Source organism: Anguilla anguilla, chromosome 15 (genome assembly GCF_013347855.1).
Source record: "Anguilla anguilla isolate fAngAng1 chromosome 15, fAngAng1.pri, whole genome shotgun sequence".
Taxonomy (NCBI): Eukaryota; Metazoa; Chordata; class Actinopteri; order Anguilliformes; family Anguillidae; genus Anguilla; species Anguilla anguilla.
Window position 1 is genome coordinate 7,273,275 of NC_049215.1, and position 10,562 is coordinate 7,283,836.

Here is a 10,562-nt window from a genome sequence, read left to right on the forward strand (position 1 = left end):
AGCTCAAGAGCTAGCCATCAGTGTGTGTAGTTTTCAATTATTTTGAAACAGAAACAAGAGAGAACTGTGAAGATGTCTAATTTAAGAAGGAACAATGTCCCCATTGACATTCCCAAAGAACTGCAATTCCCACAATTGGGCTGTCTATATAAACATGTTTGGTTCTTTCAATGAAAACTGTGGAACCATTGATTTAGGAACAGGGGATTGCTCATACAAGAAGGTGAAAAGTGAAATGAATGTTTAGTTTTTGTTGTTAGCTTAAGCCAAAACAATCGCTCAAGAATGGCACACAGCGGGTATAGAATGGTAATTATAACATTTGCACAGATACATATATATAGCCTATTTATTGACTGGATTTTTGCCAATTCATACCACTGTATTTCTGTATTGTGTTTAAACAGTATGTTTATATGCGTCAGCATTATATGAAACAATGTTGCCCCCATTCACAGTAAAATATGCCTGGTCATTCTACAAGGCGTGTGTCACTTCCAACACCTTATTCATGAAGCTGTAACCCACATAAACTTGTTCTTCTCCAGCCTCAACCAACCCCTTTCCCCATCTCCCACTCCTCTCACTGCAGACAGCTTCGTAACCTACTGTGACATGAAAGTAGCAGACATCTGCAGCTCCTTCATTCAGCGCTGTCTTCTAGCCTCCTCCCCATTGATGCCCATCCCAGCCTATCCTCTCTCTCTCTCTCTCTCTGTATTCTCTCCCTTTACAGATGCTGTTGTCTCAGGACCTCTGCTGGCTCACCAACCGACCACCTATTCACTAGACCCAATTGATGTCACTTAAATGTTTCTCTCCTTTAGCCGCTCTGGCCTACTCACGCATGTCAGCCTGCCTGGTGATATTTCATCCTGGATGAACAGTTGACACCTAAAGCTTAATCTGGCCCAAGCTGCTGTACATCCCTACCAAGTCTGCTCTCCCCCATTACCTCTGCATCGCCCTGGAAAACGCTGCAGTGACTGCCGCTCAGACTGCCAAGAACTTCAGCGGGACGCCCAAGAGCAACCTCACCTTTATTGAGAACATAGCATCAGTGAACCAGGCCTACTGATCCCTCCTTTGCAACACCTGAAGAAGCTGCCCTTTTTTTTACCACCTACTCCACTCAGCTCATGGTCTAGGCCCTGGTGTTCTCCCATCTGGAATACTGCAACTCTCTCCTCCCTAGTCTCCCACCCTGTGCTATCATATTACATAAATCTTGCTTTTTGGTATAGCATTTAGGAGTATGTTAACAGTGATTGATGTATCAACACTAGCCACTTTACTAATGTTGCTGTATTGCTTAGCCTTATACTATTTTTATTGTCAGAATATCATTGGTTATTATTACTGCAATGCACTCTTTTCATATGTTCTTCTGTTGTGTTATGACTCTTGTAGGCAACTCTGATGCAATACATTAGATTCCAGTACTTATGGTCACATAGATAACAATTCTGTCCAATCAGGGACAAGATTGCTGGTACCCTTTCCGGTTTATGTGAAATGTTGATTTGTTTCTGTTCTTCCTTTTTTCACATTTGTTGCTTTGTTTTGACAAATGCTGGGTTTTACTTTTTTCTGTTGTTTTCTCAGCTGCAAATGTTTTTTGTGACATATTGTGTTTTTTGATTTATTTCGTTTTGTGAAATGTTATAGTGTCTTCTATATTGTAATTGTGTTTCGTGAAATTACATTACAGTTTTAGATTTTATATTTTATTTTGTGACATTTTATTGTGTTTCTAAGCTGTTGTGACTTTTGAGTTGTTAGTTTGCTCTATGAATTGTTTTTTTTTTGTTTTTGTTTTCTGATTTGTTAATTTGTCCCATCTCAGCCACCTTAGTTCTCTCATGGCATATCTTTCTAAAGAACTGAAAACTACATGCTCTGATATATCTTTCTAAAGAACTGAAAACTACATGCTCTGATGGCTAGCTCAGAAGCTAAACCCATTATTAATCGGATGCAGTCTATGCACTGATCTGAATGGGGCCTAGCTAGCTAGTTATAAAAATAGTTGTATTGTAAGACAATTTTGCAATTTTGACACATCATATGGGATACAGATAGCCACTCGCACTGATAAAGGAGAGGTGAAAAGCATGATGCATCATAATGCATTAAATTGCAATTACGAAATGTGAAAGGTTTTCTATAAATTTATTTTGGAAATATAATAGTGTCGGCTTACCTCATAGTTTCACTAGTGAAGAAAAATGGTGGAGTTTCATTTTGGTTTGTATTGATTGGGAGAAACTAGTCAAGTGAGGTGATGTGAGGAGTCCCTCATTCATTGAATATTGACTAATTTAAGGGTGCTGGAAATATTGCACTGATAGGATTGGGTTTGAGACCAGGTTCAGTACCAAAATTACCTGTACCATTTCTTCCTATAAATGTGTACTTAAACAACACCATGGGTGTTGCATATGTTTTCATTCATTTGATCTTTATCACCGAAATTAAGAACATGCGGTTGAAAAACATAACAATTACCTGCTTTATTTTTAATTGGAGAGCTTCAAAATGCTTTTTTTTTTTTAAGATCCAGAAGCCCTGCAAGACTAGGTCATTAAAAAGTCAAGTTTGTGCGTGCTTTAAACTGAAATTCTCAAAACACTAGTCAGGTTATATCCCCATTTCATTGTCCTGTTGTCTTGTTTCCAAGCAGCATTTTGTTTATGCCTATGATATTCGATTAAACTGTTTTCTGTGGAATCAGCCAAGCCCTGCCTGAAACGCAACGCTTCCAATCTCACCACAAGATGGGGCTGTTTGAACAGTGTGCATTCATTGTTTGTTTCCAAACAGGTCACTGAAGAAACCTGTCATTGGGCAACTATGGCAAAGTGAAACACGGATCATATGGGCTCCTGCCTCTGGTTCTTCTTCTCTCTAGTTTGAAACCATCCCTAGATTAATGTGTCTACTCTGCTCATTATTGGAGTTATAAGGTCATATCTTGCACCTTATTGCTCCCTATTGAGCTTTCATTATTGGCTCCCAAATCTCTCTGTAACAGTACAGCTCCCATGATCCCTCAGTGCAAAAAAAAAAAAATTACTGCAGTCTCAGCTCAGCACTGATGTCCTGCTGTTACACCAAACTAACCCCTCTCACTGTATCTCTCCAACCTGCGCTATCTTCAGCTTCATCTCTGTGACTGGCCGCGAGCGCTCAGAGGAGGCCTTTAAAAAAAATAAAAGCGTGAATGCGCCATTTGTCCTGATCCATATCTCCATTGCCTCATCCTCCTTATCTCAGAGCTCTTCCAGTATCTCTCAGACTCAGACCCCTGCCTTCAGTACCGAGTTTGTCCACCATCAGGAAGCTGTCAGTAGTGTGTGTTTCAGAATCTCATGGGCAAAAACTTGTCCGCATGGGACAATGGGGATGTACGCTTAGGCTGAGATACACAGACATGGCTTCAGTTGAAAATATTTCGTTTTCATCCCTCATTGGAAAGACAACATATTGTATATCATTTTTATTATTCCCATATGCCATAAAGTAAGTGCATGGTAGTTATGCACCATGTATTCCATTATTTTATTTAGCAGATCCCTACAATCCACACATATTCCATTTAAATTACTGCCTTCTTTGCTCAAGAATAGAGTGGCCCAACAAACAATCACATTTCTGGCTACGAACACAGTGTCTCAATCACTCATTATGGACATTGTATACATCATACATGCACTGTATATCATTGAGCATGAATAATATTTTTCTGAACCCGCAAATGTGTTATGATGCTTTGTCAGTAAGAGCTCGCACTCCAATGCATGCATTTTGAAGTACACAAAAATGATTCACAAAATCATCCAAGCCCATCATCTACTTTCTTGCAACCCAGTCCGATTACATCATAGGCAATAGATCTTGATGCATTTTGCTGGCTACCCCTAATTATTGATACTGAAACATTTCTTGATTCGACCTCCATGGACATTGTGCTACAAAGCTGATGACACATTAAGGTGTTTAGTGAAATCTAAAACTATTGGAAGGCTTTAACTTGGAAATTGAGAACCTACGTAAGCGTAATACCATCGCTGTACTGTCCAGAAGAGGGAGCCATATGTTTCACAGTGGCACCTCTTTAATGTTCACATGCAGTTAATTATTTTCCTGTTTCCTTGTACAGGCCCTCATGTTGATGAAAATTTTGAAAATATATGGCAATACCGGGCTATACTGTAACAATACTGATATCCCACATTGACCAAAAAATTTTATATTCATTATATTCATCTGAAAAAAATTCCATGCCATCAAGAATCTGCTGATTGACTCAATATTAAATTGTAAACTACAAAGTAGAAAGGCCATTTCATTTCATAACTTGAATTCAAGTTGTTTCAGACAAGAAACAAGCCGGATGAATGCGACACCTTTTCTCATTGATTCAATGAAAAGCTATCATAGTTGACATGGAATTCAGATAAATTAATTATCATCAGTGGTTGGGACAATAAGGGCAGTTTACCTTTGGTTGCAGAGGCTGGGATGACTGCTAATCTGCATCATAGATCTCCGATTCACAAGGACGAAAGCTGGTTCTCCCCTTCGAATGTGGAGACAGGGCTACACCTGGACTCGCTGGACAGACCTGATTTTCTGAAATATATTTAAGAAACAAATGCTAGGTGTTGGACTTTATTTCTCTTTACATACACTGCAGACATCACAGGCATGACAGTATTTCTTAATCCAGCCACAATCACATCTCACCCAAATAAAGAGTCAAGCATAGTACATGCACCAGCATTTACTTCATTTCTGGAAGATTTTGACAAATTGATCAAAATCAATTTGTCAAAAGATTTTAAGAAATTGAGTTTCCCAGAAAATATGACACATTTCTAGAACCAGTAAAAGTGTAAAGCTTTTTTTTTTTTTAAAGAACTTGTTTTTCGGCAAAACTAAGATCTACCTAACATGTATGACTGCTGTAGCTTACATGAGTCATTATGGTCTTCCTCAGACGAAAAGCTAAATCCCTTAGTATCTATCTCTGAACTATTTAGATCGCCACAAAAATGAGCTAATTGTTCAGAGCGTGCCATTCTTGTAGCGCAAAGACTGCAACAGACACAGAAACACAATAGGGTGGATTCATGTTAACCTTTTGCCGCATAATGTGTCCTTTATCCTATGCTAATGTGTCCAAATCCTTCAATGTCTAGTTTTACTCCTTGTCTGCCGTTTAACAATAAAACTGGCAGTTACATGTTTACGGCTGTCATCGAAATAAAAACTTTTGATGAAAAGGTCACTCTCTGTGAGGGCGCATTAAGTGAAGCTGGCAGCACGCTGAAGGAACTGACAAACAGGCTCCTCCGTTCTCAGAATAAGATTTCTAAGGATGACGTGCTGATTGAAAAAGGATATGTGCATTCTTCACAAACAAACATATTAAGTATTTTTGCAAAATAAGGCGCTCCCATGAGATATGGTATCCCTATCAATGAAATCCCAACGACGCTCCTCCTTGTCGAGGGTTGCCAACACAACGTTTTTTCCAGAGCTTCTCTTTTTCAATGCTCCGGTTTAAGTTTTCCCCTTTCTGTCACACGACTGTTTGCTTGTTATTTATGTGACTCAACCTGAAACTTCTAACTGCCTATTTTTTGTTTCTGTTTTCCCCGCACCTCTGCTCAAAATTTAAGAAACCTGAACTTTGCTTTTGTCTCTGTGATACGCCTGCTCACTGTGAGTACTCTCAGAGGGGTTTACAGAAAACAAACATGGCTCAGTCCAGTTAAAGCTGCCAACATATCCCTTTTAGGCTAAAATCAAATAATCCCCACCATCTGATTGTGATCTTGTGTTGTTGATTTTTCACTTGTGAATGAAAGAAGTGCCGACTCATGTTTTATATTGTATGCTGACTCATTCTATTCCAAAAATCCTACAATGTGGATAACGGTAGGATGCGGGTACGTCAAAGAATACGGTAGAATTATTTGAGTTTATGATCAGAGCAATCCCCCACATAGAAATCTTGTTTTAAGCTTATTGTTAATAAAATGGGATTCCCATCTTCGGGAATTTTTTGGTTGACATAATTGCACATTATCTCCGGTAAGTATTGTGCAAATGACTCACAGACAGGATGGGATATCCCCTTGAGTTTACTCTGAATATGGCAGGACAGGAGTGCATCCTGTATCTTCTGATAATATTCAACATGAATCAAGCACAACCAAGTCTCCAGAGGAGAATAGCAGGTTCAGTCAATTTCCAGGCAAGAAAATACCCATTGATCAGGAGATTGATCAAACCATTAACATACTTTAAAATATGAAAAAATGAAGAAGAAAAAAACAAGTCCTATGACTATAAGCTTTTTTGCATTTACATATACCAGCTGAATTCAGATTCTAGTAGAGTTTCTTGTGTGCCTGAGTGGTCTGCCATGTCACTGACGAGAAAATCTCTAAAATTACGTGAACAAAAATGTAGGCTAAGCAGTGCGTTAAACCGTGGTCAGTTAGCAGCAGTAAATATGGTTCAATCCAAGTTTCACATCACAAAAAATACAGTACGCAATATCCACTGTTGTGACATGGATATTATACCCTTCCGTACACATGAAAGCAAACTGAGAATAATTACGTGCATCTCTGGTGTGGGTCTCCCGTACTGTGTACAAATTGCTGCAGCATGCAGTCATGTGGGTTTGAATCAAAATACCGCTCAATTAAAAGGTGGGACATATTTGGGATATAATACATGTGATGATGCCTTTGATAATGAATATCTTTATCGAGTTAAGATAAAATGTTTAGAGACCATCTGCAAACTGGGTCCAACATGATTGAAAAGAAATGGAAAATTCACCATTTAAATTCGACTTGCTAGGAGTCTGTCTCTAAGTGGGGCTGGTCTATAGTATTCCACCCTAAGGCCATGCTGTGTCTCCTTTGAAAGGATACTTTTTTTCCCACTCAGACAGGAAACCAATCTGTCCTCTTTACGTTAATCCTGCAAACGTTAAGTGACATTATTGCTCCAGAAGTCCTGTCAACACAGCAAGTATCTACAGGCAGTATGTAGCCTAACTTGTGTTTAATCAAGGTTTTGCACACAACCAACGAACAATTATACATATATAGTCCGTAAGTATTTGGACAGTGACACATTTATTTATTTATTTTGCCATTTTGGCTCTGTACTCCAGAACATTTGATTTTACATGAAACAATGAATACAAGGTTAAGGTGCAGAATGTCAGCTTTAATTTGAAGCTATTTGCATCCAAATCAGGTGAACCATGTAGGAAGTACAGCCCCTTATATACAAAGTCCCTCCATTTTAGGGGACAAAAAGTCATTGGACACTTGGCTGGTTTATGGCCATCTTGTGTATGTGTGTCATTTTTTCATAAACAAGAAAGCAACCAAAAATTCTAGAGTTCATTTTAGGGGTATCATTTACGTTTGGAGTCTCTAGCTGTTATCTCTGAACATGAGGGCCAAACAAGTGTCAATGCCAGCAAAGCAGATCATCATGAGGCTGAAAAATCAGAGACATAGCAAAAACACTGGGTGTGTCAAAATTAATGGTTTAGTGCAATGTTAAGAAGCAAGAACGCACTGATAGACTCAGCTATAGCAAACAACCTGGTAGCCTATATGACCACTGTTGTGGATGACCAAATAATACTTTCTATTGTGGGAAAAATGCTTTTAAACTGCTGTACTGATCAAGAACACTCTCCAGGATGTAGACATAGCCGTTTCAAAGACTACCATAAACGAAAGACAACACTGGCATCGTTTCAGAAGGTTCACCACAAGATTTAAACCATTGATAAGCTTTGAGAACAGAACAGCCAGGTTAGAGTTTGCCAAAAGTACACTAAAAAACTGTTCTGGAACAAAGTCTCATGGACAGGTGACAGGAGTATTAACCTGTACCAAAGTGATAGAAAGAGAAATGTGTGTAGAATGAAAAGGGCTGAGCAGTTACTGTCTGTGGACATGGTGGAGGTAGTGTTATGGCTTGGGCATGTATGGTCAACTGGCTCTTTACTGATGATGTGACTGCTGATGGCAGCAGCTAGGTGAATTTTGAAGTGCACAGAAAAATCTGCTCAGATTCAACAAATTCCCTCAAAGATTGATTCACCTTGCAGCAGGACAATGATCCAAAACATACTGCTAAAGCAACCAAGGAGTTTCTCAGGGCCAAAAAGTGGAATGTTCTTGACTGGCCATTACCCAACCTGAATCCAACTGAACATGTGTTTCACTTATTGAAGACAAGACTGAAGCCAGAAAAACCCCCAAAACAAACAGGAACTCAAACTGGCTGCTGTACAGGCCTCACAGAACATCACCAGGGAAGACATCCAGCATCGCAGACTTCAGGCAGTCAGTGAATGCAAAGCATTTGCAACCAAGTTGCAAATATAATGACCTTATTTCAGGTTATGTTATATATATATATATATATATATATATATATATATAATTGTGTGTGTGTGTGTGTGTGTGTGTGTACATACATACAGCAATCTCCATAGTGTTTGGGACACAGACATTCTTTTCCTTAATTTGGCTCCATCATTTTTTATTTCAAGGAAAGAATTTACTGCAGATTCCCAGCTTTTATTAAAGAGTATTTTTATACATTTCGGTTCAACCATATCGAAATTACAGCACTTAATATACGTGTTATTTCTCAGTCTGAAAATGGCTTCCTTCACTTTTATTGGCACAACTCTGTCCTCCTGTTGACAAACGCCAATACCAGACTCTACAGGCAATCAAGAGCCAAGAATCAAGACTAGATACTGAAAGCTTTCTTATACCTACAGTACACTAAGGAAGCAATTGTACACACCAGACAAATCAGAAACACCTGGGAAGCCATTTGTCCCAAATGTTTTGGTGCCCTGAATAAAAGAAATTAAGGCAACTTGCCCCCCAAAACAAGCAGGAGCTGAAGATGACTGTAGTACAGGCTTGGCATAGCATCACCAGAGAAGATGCTCAGCACCTGGTGATGTCTATGGGTCACAGACTTCAAGCAGTCATTGCATTCAAAGGATATGCAAGAAAGTCCTAAACATGACTACCTTCATTTTGCATGACATTAATATGGCCCAAACATTATGGTTCTCTGAAATTGAGGGAGGTGTATAAAAAGTGCTGAAATGTCTACATGGTGAAACCAAAATGTTTAGAAATATTCTTTAATAAAACCTGAGAATCTGCACTGTAACCACATGTGAATAGTTTGATTGCAAATTTGCAGAGTACAGAGCCAAATCAAGAAAACTTATGTCTTTGTCCCAAACATTGTTGAGCTCAGTGTGTGTGTGTGTGTGTGTGTGTATATATATATATATATATAGAAAGAGAGAGAGAGAGAGAGAGAGAGATGATTTCCATCGGATGTCTGACAGTGTAAATGGCCTAAGATGAACTGTGATCCAAAATATTCCCATTTCACGTAGTTAACCAGCAAATGTAACTGAACTGGAGTCCCCTGACAACAATGGGACATGATTAACATCAATGAGTATTAGAGTCTGGACTGCAGACCTCTCTGGCAATATCCCACGCTCCAGATGGAAACAGTATTCATGTTTTTCTGTAGCCCCATTAACATTTTGCAATTCTCCTCAGCAAAAAAAATAAAACATTTTTAACTTGGCTATCGTATGGGTCCTTTTATACAGTGATGGTTGTTATCTAGTCCTGGGCAGAGAGAGGGAAAGCGGCTCATTTCTCGCTAGTTTGTACAATACTCGCTTGTTCTGTGACTTCAGGGAAATGTAACACTGCGTAATGCTGGGTCACAGTTGTAAGCTTGTCTCAGTCTAATGACATCACTCTTCGGTTGTTTTATTTTTTGTGAAACATTTGAAAGCGCTGGTTGGGAAATGCGTTTTTAAACAGTGTGAGCACTGTCAGCTGACTGCAGATTTTAACAGCTCTCTGCGTGGATGGCCACGTTTTAGGAGTCGCCCTGAAAGTGATGAAAATGGCCTTTCACACTTGGAAGCTGAAACAGGGCTGAGCCATCCATCCGTCCCCACTATGTTCCAATCTGAACCTAAGGATGCTTTGACTTCTGAATGTGATGGTGACCACATTTGGGAGAAGTTGTCGAGGCACAATGATTACAACCTGTTCTTGTCACATAATCAATATACAGGGAAAAAATGAAATAAGGGAAGATTTCAACATAACTTCACAGCACTGAAATCCTTAAAGCCAAGTGACAAACCTCATTAATGGGGAAGTCCTGGTTCTGTTTCAAGACACTTTCAATCAGCTAACAACCACTAATTTGATCATACCTAAAACTTTCATGTACTGCTACATTTGAAAATTGAAATCTTTAATGCGTATTATTGCAATTTCTGACCTCTGATAACACTCAAAAATGGGAAACTGTGAAAAGCAGAATATTATAGCCATATGCTGCTACTTCTTAATAAATATAAATGTGAATACTTCATGTTTTAATAAATGACAAGAGGTTGCTGATGTATGGCTGTTTTTAACTTTTATGAAATATTGCAATAT

General features: G+C 38.9%; 1 long non-coding RNA gene across 3 annotated transcripts in view; it reads right to left on the reverse strand.

Moving 5' to 3' along the window:
- Positions 1 to 10,562, reverse strand: part of LOC118214472 — a 265,667-nt gene that overhangs the window by 176,913 nt on the left and 78,192 nt on the right. For all 3 annotated transcript variants that reach the window (XR_004762623.1, XR_004762624.1, XR_004762622.1), the window contains exon 2: positions 4,505 to 4,635. This is a non-coding gene — a long non-coding RNA (uncharacterized LOC118214472). The remainder of the gene's footprint in view (positions 1 to 4,504; positions 4,636 to 10,562) is intronic.